The sequence below is a fragment of the Mytilus trossulus genome, chromosome 8, assembly GCF_036588685.1.
Source record: "Mytilus trossulus isolate FHL-02 chromosome 8, PNRI_Mtr1.1.1.hap1, whole genome shotgun sequence".
Taxonomy (NCBI): Eukaryota; Metazoa; Mollusca; class Bivalvia; order Mytilida; family Mytilidae; genus Mytilus; species Mytilus trossulus.
In genome coordinates this window covers 8816844-8832598 of record NC_086380.1, presented here as the reverse complement: position 1 = coordinate 8832598, position 15755 = coordinate 8816844, and the positions used below count along the sequence as shown (strand labels likewise).

The 15755-nt window shown below is 34.1% G+C and overlaps 1 protein-coding gene across 2 annotated transcripts in view; it reads right to left on the bottom strand.

The window, feature by feature from the left end:
- LOC134728245 (RPA-interacting protein B-like) overlaps positions 1–15755 on the bottom strand; it is a 40932-nt gene that overhangs the window by 17207 nt on the left and 7970 nt on the right. Inside the window, exon 1 of one of the 2 annotated variants that reach the window (XM_063592785.1) lies at positions 7353–7380. The exons of the other annotated variant lie outside the window; for it this stretch is intronic. The gene's annotated coding sequence lies outside the window, so the exon portion shown is untranslated. Of the gene's footprint in view, positions 1–7352; positions 7381–15755 lie in introns of those variants that run through there. 2 annotated transcript variants of the gene reach the window in all.

Here is a 15755-nt window from a genome sequence, read left to right as displayed (position 1 = left end):
GGGTTGTTCAGATACTGTAATTTCCCTCGGGAATGGTCGCAGTCCCTCGAACAGGTGGTTTGTAATAGTCTGGTGACTTTGGTGCTTCGGAGACTAGGTATTACAGTTATTGCAAGCTACCGCGTTGTTCCGAAACTGTAATTTCCCTTGGGAATGGTCGCAGTCCCTCGAACAGATAGCTTGTAATAATCTGGTGACTTAGGTGCTCCGGAGACTAGGTGCTTCAAAACTAGTTGTCTCAGGAACTAGGTGCTTCAGAGACTAGTCATTTCAGGACTAGGTATTTTAGAGACTGGGTGTCTCAGAACTAGGTGTTTCAGGAACCTAGGATTTTTGAAGCTTGTTCTTAAGTTTAATATAATTGTTTGTCAAATCAGTTGGGACCTCGGAGTCGGTGAAAGGATCAAGGATAAATTGAGGTTATACTATGTTATAGTTTTCAGACTACTTTTTAATATAAAGTTATTGGTGTGAATATTATCATTTCTTTGTTAAGTTTCAAAGTTTAAAAACTGGTCTTGTAGTTTTTAAGAAAAGCCTCTAAGTTGTAGTTAGGTTTTCGAGTTAATTAAAAGATTGATATTGGAGTATCTCAGATTCTGTGAAAACGGATACGAACATATAATTCATAAGCCAAACACGTTACAAAATTGGTTAGCAGCGGTGGGATCTGAGAAACTTCAGTATTATATGTAAATAATCACATTGTTTTATTGTCATTATTTCCTATTTTTCCTTTATTGCAAGAAGCAACACTCTGTTTTGTAAATACATTGATTGTCAAATTGTTTAATAAAATATATTTGAAAAATTGTTTAATTTATTCTTCAAAATATGTCCCGAACATACAGAGAAGATAAAATGTTGTATGACCCTTACAGTGTCGAAACAAGAAATTTGACCAGGGAGTTAGATAAATTAAACAAGGAAATAGAGTGCTTAAGAAATAAGAGTTTTGAAAATACCCCAAACTTTGCTCAGTCAACTCCTATTAGTCAAGCAACACGTCCAAGACAATCTGACTCTGGAATTGCTTCTGCTAGAATTCCAGACCCAGACTCTGGTACAGGCAGCAGCATACTCCAAAGTACTCACTTTGGGGTAGGGGCTAAGACAAAAGTTATGCCACGGCCTGCAATACGTAATACAGATAATCCAGATTATGTTCTTGAGACAAATTTTGACACTGAAAGGTTAAAAAAAAATTTGCCCAAACCACAAGATAAATTAGGTGCATATAGGCCAGACAATAAACGCAAAAATATCATAAAGCCCGCTACGTTTGACGGCAAAGGATCATTGATAGATTACAAGTCTCATTTTGATGCATGTTCAAATTTAAATAGTTGGACAGATGTAGAGAAGGGTTTGTATTTAGCAGTCTCATTGAGAGGACAAGCCCAGGGGGTACTAGGAAATCTACCCACAGATAAAAGACAAGATTTTAAGGAACTTGTCAGGTCTCTTGAAGAGAGATTTTCGCCTGCCAATCAAACGGAATTGTACCGAACACAATTACGGGAGCGTCGTCAAAAGGCTTCAGAAAGCCTTCCTGAATTAGGTCAGGACATAAGACGCTTGGCGAACCTTTCATATCCAACAGCCCCAAATGACGTTAGAGAAACTCTCGCTAAAGAGCAATTTATAGACGGGCTCATGAGTGTGGACATGAGACTCAGAATTAAACAAGCTAGACCTACAGACCTGAATGACGCAGTTCGGCACGCTGTTGAACTAGAAGCTTTTAATAAGGCTGAAATAAAGCAAGAGGAAGGAAAAGGTTATTTAAGAGCTACAAATACAGATGTAGTCACCACTGACACTAGCGACAAAACAGTAGAGCTACTTAAAAACATGCAGACAGCTTTGTCTGAACTGCAGCAAGAAGTTAGAGCTTTAAAGCAGACTCGGGCACAATATCAGAATCACAAGAATCGAGGATGTTTCAATTGTGGAAAATATGGACACTTCAAGAAAGATTGTCACGATAGTAGTGTGGCAAGAGGACATTCAAACTCCCAAAACCTACCCGCATTTTCACGGGAAAAACAGAACGGTGCGATAGGAGTTAACAAATTAGCAAATGAGGCTGGTATGTTTATAGAAGCTAAAGTTAATGGTTGTAAAGCAAAGATTCTTATAGACACAGGGGCGACAGTATCTCTAATTTCAAAGAAATTATTTGACAGTATGCGTTTGCATGTCCTGTCACCAATGGACAGAGAGATATTGACTACCAACGGTTCTCGTTTAAATGTATTTGGAAAGACCATTATTGACATTGATATAAATGGATATGTTTATTCGAATATAGCTGTCGTAGCAGACCTCAACATAGATGGCATATTGGGAATAGATTTCCAAAGGAGCCACAGTTGTGTGATCGATATCACTAAAGGTAACATATGGGTAAACGGAAGAAAGACCCGTTTACATTTTGAAGGTCAAATTGGCTGCTACAGGGTATATGTGGCAACAACTGTAAAATTATCTCCTACGAATCGGGAACTGGTGTCTAGAAACAGTAGAAAATCTGTTCTACCAAAAACTGAAGTTGGTAATGTAAATACAAATAAATGTTTAGAGAAAAGCGGATTGACTTGCTACCAGTGTAGTAAAACGTTTAAAAAGTCGAGTTATCGCAGACGTCATATGAAAAGGCTTCACAGAAATGATGACACTAAAATCGTTGCGCTACCAAGGGAGCAAGACAAGTACTATAACGACGAAGACGTGAACAAGAGTGAATGCTTATTAAACAGTGAAAAGACAAAGTTGTCAGTTCACAGAGAGTTGACGAAAATGATAGACGTTTCAGAAAGGGACAGGTCTGAAAACGAAGATGATAATAAAGTGCTTCACACAAAAGTTAAGACGTCTGAAAAAGTGTGTCTGAAAGGAATTAGCGAAAGCAAGACAACACATGAGAAAATTGTGACTTCAAGTCAGAAAGAGTGTTTGAAGTACAGAAAATATATAAAGTCTGTTAGAAGTATGTTAAATAGGAAGGAGGTCGCAGAAACAATTCGGAAAGAATTTCAATCTTTGTTTGAACTTTAATCAGTGATTGCAGATAGCAATGTTTTTTTTATATAAAATATTATTGTCATTGTAACTATTGGGTTGTAAAAAATATATATATGTAGAGTCCGTCGGATGGGGACGTTAAATCCGAGGCCCCATGTACAGGGACATGTCACGCCCTGTGTATGTAAAAGACCCCTTCTGCAGTTTTCGTTAAGAGTAGGCTCCTTGGGGCCGCTGCAGAGGCAAAATTTGTTAGGGACCTTTTAAACTTATTCTTTGTGTTGATGTTAGTCATGCGAGGACGCATGAAATCGGAGGCGTGGGTAATGTGACAAAAAGGCATTTTAGGCATAAGACAATATCTATAGTTTATCGTTTAATTGTAATCTATAATAAATTACCCGTTTTAACAATGCGTTAACGATAAATGCATATGAAATCATTCTTTTATCCTTGGTTGTTATGAGACGCGTTAATTGTTACTAGGGTGCTCTCTTCGAGGTCCGCGCTCTTGGTATATAAAGACACTGATTCATAGTGCGAGTTCGCTCATTTGTTATTTGGCCGTTGATGGTTAAACATCGGGAAGAAAATAGCAGCAGATAATAATGTTAGAATTGAGAAGTTTGTAAACCTAGTTGAGTTGAAAGCATTGTGGTTTTGAAGCAAGCGGTTTTTGAAGTCTTTACGATTGTTGCAAGCTACCGGGTTGTTCAGATACTGTAATTTCCCTCGGGAATGGTCGCAGTCCCTCGAACAGGTGGTTTGTAATAGTCTGGTGACTTTGGTGCTTCGGAGACTAGGTATTACAGTTATTGCAAGCTACCGCGTTGTTCCGAAACTGTAATTTCCCTTGGGAATGGTCGCAGTCCCTCGAACAGATAGCTTGTAATAATCTGGTGACTTAGGTGCTCCGGAGACTAGGTGCTTCAAAACTAGTTGTCTCAGGAACTAGGTGCTTCAGAGACTAGTCATTTCAGGACTAGGTATTTTAGAGACTGGGTGTCTCAGAACTAGGTGTTTCAGGAACCTAGGATTTTTGAAGCTTGTTCTTAAGTTTAATATAATTGTTTGTCAAATCAGTTGGGACCTCGGAGTCGGTGAAAGGATCAAGGATAAATTGAGGTTATACTATGTTATAGTTTTCAGACTACTTTTTAATATAAAGTTATTGGTGTGAATATTATCATTTCTTTGTTAAGTTTCAAAGTTTAAAAACTGGTCTTGTAGTTTTTAAGAAAAGCCTCTAAGTTGTAGTTAGGTTTTCGAGTTAATTAAAAGATTGATATTGGAGTATCTCAGATTCTGTGAAAACGGATACGAACATATAATTCATAAGCCAAACACGTTACAAATGGTTTTGGTATTAACCACTATTTAAATAATATCTTATATGAGAAATGTGGCAGTATAATTGTATAATTTACATTCAGATGGTTGTTTGGAGGCTTTTTATATCTTTTAAGGTCAATTCTGGCATGGTTCATTATTCATATATTTTGTGTCCACGTTACATGCAACATTTAAGTCACTATTTTATGACAGAAATGAGATAATTGCAAAAATATTAATACAATTTTTTAATGTGAGGGTAACACAATGAAAAAGAGCCTTTACATGTTCAGAAAGAAAATGATTCTTACTGTATTTATCTCTTAAACATTGCATGTAACATTGACAGAAAAGTAGAGGAAACTTGTTTTCACAAAATTTCTGAAAGAAATGAAAATATACATTTTAGAGTTTTGATGATAGACAATGTTTTGTGATCAATATATATGATATTGAATGTTGAATAAGTTAAGGAATCATTAATCTCAATTTGGAAAAAGTGTCCATGTTACATGCTCCAAATTCATTATTTGCATTGGTAATCCAAACTGACGCAAGTTTGAAAATGATTTTTTGGTTACAAATAGAAGGACACCATTTGTAGCAATAATTTGTAAAAAATTTAGAAGCTTATAATGATTTTTATTTTTTTCTTACAATGTCACACTAAAGTAGCATTAGTGAATTCCTGCCCATATATGTTTTATGGCAATCAATATGTGACACTTTAATAAACAAATTTATTTATTTATTTAATGCCCTACAATATTTAACATTAATACAGATCCCCAAGCCAATTACACGAGTTCACATTGGTTATGTCATGATCAATAATTAGCAGGAGTAATTGTTTTTAAAATTAACCCCAAGTGTAATCTATGGACAATTGTTTCAATCCAATCAATTATTAACACCCTTTCAAAGTTTGAGATAGAATGGTCAGTGTTTTTACAACAATTATCTGTTTGACATTTTTATGACCTCGAGGCTTAAAATAGAACATGGGAAACTTTACCTGTGTAGACATCGAGGTTTATTTTTAAACCAAATTTCATAATATAAACATGAAAGAAACTGTTTTAAAACTTTATTTGAATAACACAAAAGTAAATATGTAATAATACAGAAAATAAGGATGCATTCAAGCAAATTATACTTACTAAATTGCCGTTTCCGGTAAAAAATCTTGTCAGTTTTAACTAAGCATATCTAGACGGCAATAATTTTCTATGCAATAAACCGAAAGGCCACTTGTAGAGCTATGCATATAACCAGACAATTTAACATTAGATGAATGGGAAATGGTTTTGTGCAGGAGAAAACTATGCAATTAACCGAATTATGCTATTAAGCGGTATGCAATTAAGTGGAATCGACGACTGTAATACCAATTCAAGAAGATCATTTAAGGGGTCACCTTCATTTGATGAAAATGAGGCAAAACACAACATGCACAAAGGTTCCTGGTTCCATCCCTGTTCTGAAGAGAAAATTTCAAAAAGTAAAATTTCAACTTAAAAGATCACTTTAAATACAATTTGTAGAGGAACAAATCAATGCTGTTCCTATGAAATCATTCAAGAACTGTATTTGTAGTCTATTGCTTCAAAACTGTTGTCAAAATCTCCCGCTTTTCAGACCCTTTTCCATCGCTCCTGTTAAAATTTGATTTATTAATTAGTATATTAAATGTTTATCATGTTTATATTCTTTTTACAATTTACATATTTAAAAGCAAAATATCTGAAAACAGGATAAATTAAAGAGGACCCTTATGGGTTATTTTTGTTCATTGTGATTTCATTTCACTATCGTGATCTGTTTTTCTACAGATTTTTTTCTTTTTTTTTATATTTTCGTGATCAGTGATCATGGAAATTTATTTTCTGTGAATCATTATAGACAAAAAAAATCAAATTGTGAATCCCATCAGGCCCCTCATCAAAGGGAAGTAACAAAAAGTTCTTTTAATACACAAAGTTTTTATAACACAACGGCAGTTTGCCAGAGGTAAACACCATTCATTTGATTACCAGTATATAAATGCTTGACATCCAAGCTGGTGAAGCCATATAAATATACAGCTTCTTTGATTTACAGGTAAAATTTAACACAGGTCTCAATTACACCTGTACAAGTCATGATAGTAAGAAATTATCAAATATGGTGGCTGAAATTTTCATTCATGAAATATTTCATACACAGGATTTTTTTCTCTTAAATCAACTGTAAATGGGAGGATGAGAGGAGACCTCTGAAAACGGGATTATTGCATCCCGGTCGGCAGGTTCATGTGGAATCCGGGTCCATTGGCGCCCATTCGTGTTCGCCCCCTTTCACTTTCGCACCCAAAGTCTGTTAGCACCCCACAATTTGCGCCCAATTTTAATTAGTTTTGTGTTTAATAACTTTGAAATTAAGTTTTGGCAAGTGTATTCTAATGAGTTTATTTGGTATCATTGTCTTAAAATAAAGTGAGACAGCATTTTTTTTGTGTTGAATAAATCTTAATCATGTTTTGGATAGTGTATTGTTAAATAAATTAATAACCCTTTCTAAAATAAAGTGGGATTCTGTCAACGTTTTATTTAGTGTTGAATAACTCTTTTAAATCATGTTTTGGTCAGCATGGTTAGTGTATTGCTATAACTCTGTTTCATTGACTTGTTTCAAAATAAAGTGAGATTCTAACTACGTTTCTTTTTTTTGTGTGTTGAATAAATTTTATCATGTTTTGGTTATGATAGTGTATTGCTATATTTTATCAAAAGGACCAAGCTGTTAAAAACAATTATCTTTTGTGCTTTTCATTTAAAATTTGGGCGCGAACATGTACAGTGCAAACGGATCTTGGGTGTGAACGTGTCGTGTTTAAAGTGTATTGGGCGCAAACGGACCTGATACCATGCCAAAACCTCCTGTGGCCCGAGTGTAGGAAACACTTTTATTTTATAACACACTACATTTATAAGGATCGTCTTCATCTTCCCAACCCGTTTTAGGAATCGACTAAACTTGATCTTGTTTTACGAATATACAGAGATAGTAGATCTTGCTATGGCCTGTGTCAGGCTGTGATTAGTCTGTTGGGACCTGTTGGTGTGACCACTGGTAGACCTATTTGGCAAATGACCGCGATTTTTGGCAAATCTCCGCGGAACGGATAATAAATAAAGGTTTATCGTAAATTTTCCGTTTAACAGAATATTTTGCGGTTCTCCGGAGATTTTCCGTGTCTCAGGGAATTATCCGTTTGTCCGATTAAACTGGTGTGTATTGAGTCAGTGATAGAACCAGTGATGCGTGAGCGACGGTTATTAATAGATCGTTGTATAATCCGTTATCTGTGAGCAGCGGTTATTAATAGATCGTTGTGATTATATACACTGTTTACAGTCAGATAAAAATAACCGTCTTATTACCCTTTTCAGTCGAGAAATAAAAATCGGTGGTTTTGATATTAAAGTTACTTGCAATTTAAATATCGAATTTAGTTCAATAAAGAATAATCTATTTAAATGTGACCAATGAACAGGAAAATGCACGTGGTAACTTTGCAATACTACAAATATGTTCACCTTACAAAATTCTTCTTTATTGTCATGTTAAGATAAATCAGTTCCTGTCAAAACAGTAAAAACAGGGTCTTAATTACTGCAGATGCCGTAATCCGACATAATGTCATACTGATTTGACACTTGTCTACTGTGAGTGGAATCAGGTCCGTTCGCGCCCAATATACTTTCGCACCCTACACGTTCGCACCTCGCACGTTCGCACCCAAGGTCCGTTCGCACTCTACACGTTCGCGCCCAATTTTAATTCAAATTCCAGTTGAAAAATTGAAAAATCATGATTTTTGTTTTAATTGCTTTGATGTAAATATTGAATGTATTTATAGCTTGGTATGAGTAAAAGATTAAATATTTTAAATGAAAAACACAAAAGATAATTGTTTTTAACAATTATCTGAAACAATTAAATAATAAAATATAGCAATACCAGAGACATATATACACATATATGTGTATATATGTATCTGGCAATAGACTATAATATAAACCAAAACATGATAAAATTCATTCAACGCACACAAAAAAAAACGTAGTCAGAATCTCACTTCATTTTGAAACAAAGTTATAGGTAATACACTAAACAAAACATGATTAAGTGTTATTCAACACAAAATAAAACGTTGACAGAATCCCACTTTAATTAGAAAGGAATAATTTATTTTCTTTAACAATACACTCTCAAAAACATGATTAAGATTTATTCAACACATAAAAAATGCTGTCTCGATTTGTTTTGAGACAATGCAATCAATTATACTTTTAAGAATACTACTTGCCAAAACTTGATTACAAAGTTATTAAACACAAAACCAATTAAAATTGGGCGCGAACATGTAGGGTGCGAACGGACTTTGGGTGCGAACATGTGGGGTGCGAAAATGAAAGGGGGCGAACATGAGTGGGTGCGAACGTGAATGGGCGCGAACGGACCCGGATTCACTGTGAGTAACACCTGCTGTGATATTTTTGCAATACAACATGGACAAGCGGAAGGTCGTAAATCAATCTGTTGATCCGAATTTAACTTTACCTGTGCAGATATTTATTTATGGAGGATATCATAGATACATGTAATAAATTGTATTGTATTCAAGTTCAACTGAGATAATTTAAATACACAATTTAATTTATTAAGACATATTTGCAGGTATAGATTGAACATGTTTATTCCAACCAAGGAGGTTTGATATTGAATATAGTTTGATAGTTGTTTCAATAGCACTCATACCACATCATCTTTTATCTTTAAGATATCATGCAATCCTGAGTCAGAAACTTTTGAATTCAAGATGATAGAATTAAGAATGTGGTGGTTGAAGGTGGTGGTTGTGTAATTTATTGAGAGCCAGTTTTACAGATTTTACAGATTTTTACAGACTTGATAGTGTTTTAATGTGAACTTTTATTTCCTGTATTGCCAATGAGAACCCTGAATGATGTTTTAGCAAAGTGAAAATACATTTACTGCCATTTCTCGAAAGAAAATGAGATACACGAGACAAAGAAATAGCCGATTCATAGTCGCCATCTTGGTTTTATGAAGAAATTTTAAAGAAGTTTTTAATTAACAGTCCTTTTACCTTTTAAACATAGAACACTTTTAATATATAGTGAACAGTTTTAAGAAAGACAATTGTTTTATTTAAACATTTTTTCCAAATCACTGTTTTTGAGTAGATACAACCAACAGTAAATTCAAAATGTCGAGAAGGTCAAGTAGAGAATTAGTTCCAACTAAAATATATACACCCAGCAAGAGTATTCAAACTACTAAGAATTATGTATTAAATGAGAAAAGAACTTTGAATAAAATTAAGGAAGCTGCAAATAGAGACATTGATATTCAAGCAACTTTGAAAAGGGGGAATTTAATCATACAGTTTTCATCGGCTGCATTTTTGCAATTCAATACATGCTTCGACCAGTATTTTAGCTCAAACCAAAGTTATACAGTCTAAATCACGTCACCATGAGAAAGTAAATGAAAATTTTTGGAATTTAGGCAATTCTGTTCTTCCAACTTCTAATAAAGCAACACATATAGGAATATGTCGTACAGACGATGATTCATGTAAAGCAACAATAGATGAGAATTTAAAGAAAGCAAGAAGGACACTATATAGTTTAATGGGGGTTGGACTTTATGGCGAAAATGGACTAGATCCACAAACTTCAATGTCAATAATGAATACTTATATTATACCGATAATGTTTTATGGATTGGAAATAGTAATCCCTAGAGGAAGATGTTTAGAAACTTTAAATATCCAATTTAAGAAGTTCTTGAAACAATTGTTATCTTTACCAAAAACAGTAGCAGATCCTGCTATATATATGATTTCTGGGATGTTACCTGTAGAAGCTCAAATAGATGTAAAAATTTTAACTTTTTATGGAAATATTACTAGACAAGGAAAAAATTCTATTGAATGGCAACTAGCGGAAAGGCAATTAAATGTTAAATCTATTAATAGTAATAGTTGGTTTAGTTTACTGAGGAAAATATTTTTGAAATATGAACTTAATGATCCTGCACAATACTTAGTTAATCCAATTAGTAAATACCAATGGAAAAGGGAAATAACTTCCAAAGTTCAAAAATTCTGGATTGAGAAGATACTGAATCAAGCAAAACTTTATACCAGTTTAAGATACTTATCGTTGATATATAAACCAGGACAATGTCATCCTATTGCAAATACAAATACTATGAATTCAAGGGAAATTATTAGAATTCCTACAAAATTGAAAATAGCTACTGGGAGTTACATTCTGCAAACAGTTAGAGCCAAGTTTAAAAGTAATACAGAACTGTCTATATGCAAACTGTGTAATGAAACAGAAGAAACTTTACCACATTTCTTATTAACGTGTAAAAGTTTAGAAGATATCAGAAAACCAATTTTGGAAGATTTAATTAATTCCTGTAGTGAAGAACTAGCTGCTTTTAATATGAAAGGTGAACATTTTGACATTTTACAACTGATCATAGATCCCTTTAATTACATGACAATGTTAAGAAATGAAAAAGTTTTTAAAGTGATACAGAACATTATAGATCCAAAATGTAGGCGATTATGTTACAATCTCCATTGTGAAAGATATAGACTGTTGCAATTAGATGATATAAAGAAAAAGAAAAGAAAGTAACATTTTATGAATCCTAAGTGTCAATTGGTTGTCTACTCTTAAACAGTGATATCTTTAGATAAATATTTTTAGATTTTAAAATATTTAATGATTTGATGATATTGACATTAAGTCCAATTTTATCGTCAAGAATATGATGAACAATGTAAATAGTATATAGTGATATTGGTGGAAGATATTTTTATTCATGATGTGAAAAACCAATACTCGGAAGAGGTGTGCCTACATTGGCAGAATATATATTACAGATACAGAATGTTTTTGTTTTTTTTTTTATCAAACTTCGATCTGATCAGTCTCGTAGATTATAAACGAGTAATACGTTTATAGTTATACATTGTTACTCTTCTAACTCTTCTGACGTCTTTTTCTTTGTGCTATTAAAGAAACCTCACAATTTTCCACATCAGATCGACATTTATATATATATGAATACTGGAAATCTTTTTTCCGTCCGACACCACGCTCCCCACAAGAGCCCCAAGATATAATCATACCTGTCAATCACTAGCCTCAAGTTGAACATTTTGGTCAGCCTTCCTCGTGCTTTCAATTTGACATCGTTGCGAATTTTTTTTTTTTTAAATTGACATGTGAAAAGAATAAAGTGATGGGAAGTTTATTTTACGACCTATCAGAACTTCTTGTGATTCTAAAAAGATTTTTCTTAGGCCGCATTTCTTTCTAACAAGAATTTTGTAAACGTCGCGTGTGTTACTGTTTTCTAAACGCTAAACGAGTACATTCCGTGACATGGTCTGAAAAATGTCGCAGGTTTTAAAAAGGCTCAGCATCAGCGACTTAAATGTCGATGATTGATTACCTGTTGTCAATCAAATCATCAGCTGATAGTAAGTGCAATAAAATCAGCCAAGCGTGCATGGTCGGCCGCACATGCTACTTAATATTATGTAATTAGTTATGATAATGTAACAGGTAAAATCGATAATTACATAATAGACATTTAAAAGGCATGAACGGTTTTCAGATTGTTTCAGTTCTAATTATTTAATTTACCAATAAAAGAAATATGTTTTTTTTTCAGGTCTGTCTGAGGAAGAAACATTCTACACATTATTGTTCTCTTATTTATCTTCTCAGTTTTTATTTACGATTCGAATATAAAATAAAATATCTTTTCCTATCCGTTCTTTTCTCATAATTTCTACATTTCGTCGCGAGTTATATGTTCTAGTAATTTCGTAGATTAGTTTTCTTTTTAAAAGACATGAGTTTCCTATCTTTATTCATATTTGAAAACGTCATGTGAGGGAGGGTAAGAAGGGGTCCTGATCGATCCCAAATGCCGGGCTTAAAAAACAAAATACCGAAATCCCGGACTTAAAATCACGAAATCCCGAGGTCCCCTAATTCGAAAAAGAATTTCCGGTACCCGAAAGTGTTACTCCTTAAAAACACCCGATCCTGGAGTCCCGATAAAGGTCCTATCCCCCCTCTTATATATTCTCAAAACGTGAAATATTACTGTAACAAGAAATACACGAATGAAACAGCTGCTGAAACGTCTATTATTGAAAACTAGTTTTTCGTTTGTAAGATACGATGGTTATTTTTATTGTAATAAAATGTTTGGATTGGAAGAGAATTTGATCGAACATTTAAATGCATTGCTGGTGAAAGCGGGGTCAAGGTTGACACGATAATATCACGTGTGTTCATGTGTTTAAAACTTTAGGGGTTTCCTGTTCAATTTCATGGATAAAATCATCAATCGGAACTACTCGGCCGGCTTTTTGTTTGCACGAACATAACTCTTCAATAATTATTGTACTGTATAGCGAGAGTAGTTATGATTGATAAAATTATAAAAGATATTATTAGACTAGCATGTAACTATGTCCAGTGTGTATTCTTTGTAAAAAAAAAACACAACGTCATATTCAACTGGCTTAAAATTCTAAGATAAAAAAAAAATAAAAAAAATCGAGATTTTTTTCTCAGTAAAATAGTTTGCAGCCAAAAAAACTATTTACGAGATTTTTTCTAGGTAAAATAAAATGCAGCAAATTTTCTCAATTATAATATAAAACTTACTGAATAGCGTAAATATGTGTTTACAAAAAAAATCGATATTTTCTTTTGTTCTTGAAGAACAAGACTATGTAGGATAAAAAAATCTTTACGTTTTAGAAATCAGTCACAAACAGTAGAGGGTCACTACTTGATAAGGCAATGGGTATAATTAGTAAAACTCTTTGAAGCCCCCCTTTGAGTGTACAACAAATTAAAGATATCTTTTTGAATGATTTGTGTAGCCTTGAAAAAGACTGTTATGAAAAAGTTTCTGCTGCATCTCTCGTAGTTCTTGACTTGGTTTTCTTAGTGTGGTAGGAGGTGTTCGATCTTCTTGGTGAAACTGGGGTCATCTAACTTGGTTTTGAAGTAACTTATCGATTTACCATAAGACCTTTCAGGAAATATTTTGCGAGGTACATCGGCTGTTGCACGTCCTTCTAATGCTATTACTACTGGAACAACTTTATATAAATGGTCAATAAAGCGGTTGCAGTACTCAATAGTAAGATCTCTGGTCCAAAACTCTTGTAGAGCTGTCTGAAGGTCATCTTTAGTTTTAAGGTTTTTTTAGCAAGTCTGCGTTTCAGCATATTCCATACCATTTCAATGGGGTTGATATCGGGAGATTCGGAGGGCCAGCAGTCCCACCACTGAATGCCATTGTCGATCATGAAACTTTTTGCAAGCTTGGAGCGATGTTTTGGGTTGTTGTCTTGTTGAAAACGGTGACCATCTGGATAAACAGATTTGATAAAAGGCAGAAGAGTCTTTTCTAAAATGTTTTCAACGAAAAAATCGGACTTAAGAATCCCGTCGAAAATCAGAAGACGTGTGGTTCCCCTACGACTAATACCTCCCCATACATGCACTTTTAATGGATGCTTCGGTTGTGGAATTGGTGTAGCAGATTCATTTCTTAAACGATAAACAACAACTTTGTTATCATGAAGTTGCACTGTGCATTCGTCGGTGAATACAATGTCATTAAAATTGTCATTATCTAACACAAGCTGTTTACAGAAATCTACGCGTTTGACTTTTTTGACTTCGCGGATCATTTGACAATAACGAGGTGCACTTGCAGTGTAGCCAGCTTCCTTGATTACTCTATGTACTGTGGTACTGAAACAAATGCAGCGTTTGTACTAACAAACGACAAACTGTAGACGTATTTTTAGCGTTTGCATAGTTTGTCAAAGTTTCTGTAAAATTTGCAAACGTATGTTTAAAAGAAATGATCAAAACATGTGCGAGCTTAGCCGTTTGCATCGTTTGTGTTAGAAAGAAATGCATCCTTAATGAGTCTGAATCCGTAACCGTCAAAATAGCATGCTTTACAAAAAGATCAGCCAATTCAAACGTTTTTTTACACAAAGATGCATTACATGTAAATTAAACATTTATTTAAGTATTTTTTTTTCATATCTATCTTTTTCGTATCTATCAATTTGGTTACAGAGTTTATGCAAGTAAGTTGTACCGTGTGGTGCGTTTTCAGATTCATTTCTCAACAACTTCCTGTGAACCGAAATATTTCGGCGGGGGTATCAACGGCGGGGGTATCAACGGCGGCAAGCTTACAGTTTAACTTGCTTGAATTTTATTTAAGTCAGTTTATTGAAATAAAATTGAAAATGGAAATGGGGAACGTGTCAAAGAGATAGCAACCCGACCATAGAAAAATTGCAACAGAAGGTCACCAACAGGTCTTCAATGTAGCGAGAAACTCCCGCACCCGAAGGCGTCCTTCAGCTGGCCCCTAAACAAATATATACTAGTTCAGTGATAATGAACGCCATACTAATTTCCAAATTGTACACAAGAGACTAAAATTAAAATAATACAAGACTAACAAAGACCAGAGGCTCCTGACTTGGGACAGGTGCAAAAATGCGGCGGGGTTAAACATGTTTATGAGATCTCAACCCTCCCCCTATACCTCTAGCCAATGTAGAAAAGTAAACGCACAACAATATGCACATTTAAAATTCAGTTCTAAAGAAGTCCGAGTCTGATGTCAGAAGATTTAACCAGATAAAATAAACAAGTTGACATTGTTTTTGCAGAAGATTAATTCAGACATTAACGTACTTTGGCTTCCCATTTGTTCCACTGTGTAGGATAACTTATTTACGCATTACATCATTAATAATTACCAATATTAAAATGCTGAAATGCAAGTTGTATACTTATTATTTTACTAATTTTCGTTTTCGTTCCGTTCAAATTTGCTGTTATAGCATGTATAGATTCCTTAAATTTCATAACTTAGACTTTAACTTATCTAGTTTCAGTTGTTAAATACTAGTCAGTAAAGAGCTAAATATTTTGCCTTCCAGCAGAGCCCCAACAATTAAGCATCAGACGTATACGTGATACATTAATCTTATATATATGTAATATCAGCAATGGACTCCTAGACTTTTTCTCTTTTTAATGCCGACTATGCAGTATGGGCTGTGCTCATTGTTGAAGGCCGTACGGTAACCTACATGTATAGTTGTTAATTTCTGTGGCATATGGTCTCTTATCGAGAGTTTTCTCATTGGCAATCACACCACATCTTTTTTTTAAACGGACTCATTTAGCATTTGTTATATTCTCAACGGTTGAGAAAAACTCCATGGATGACAA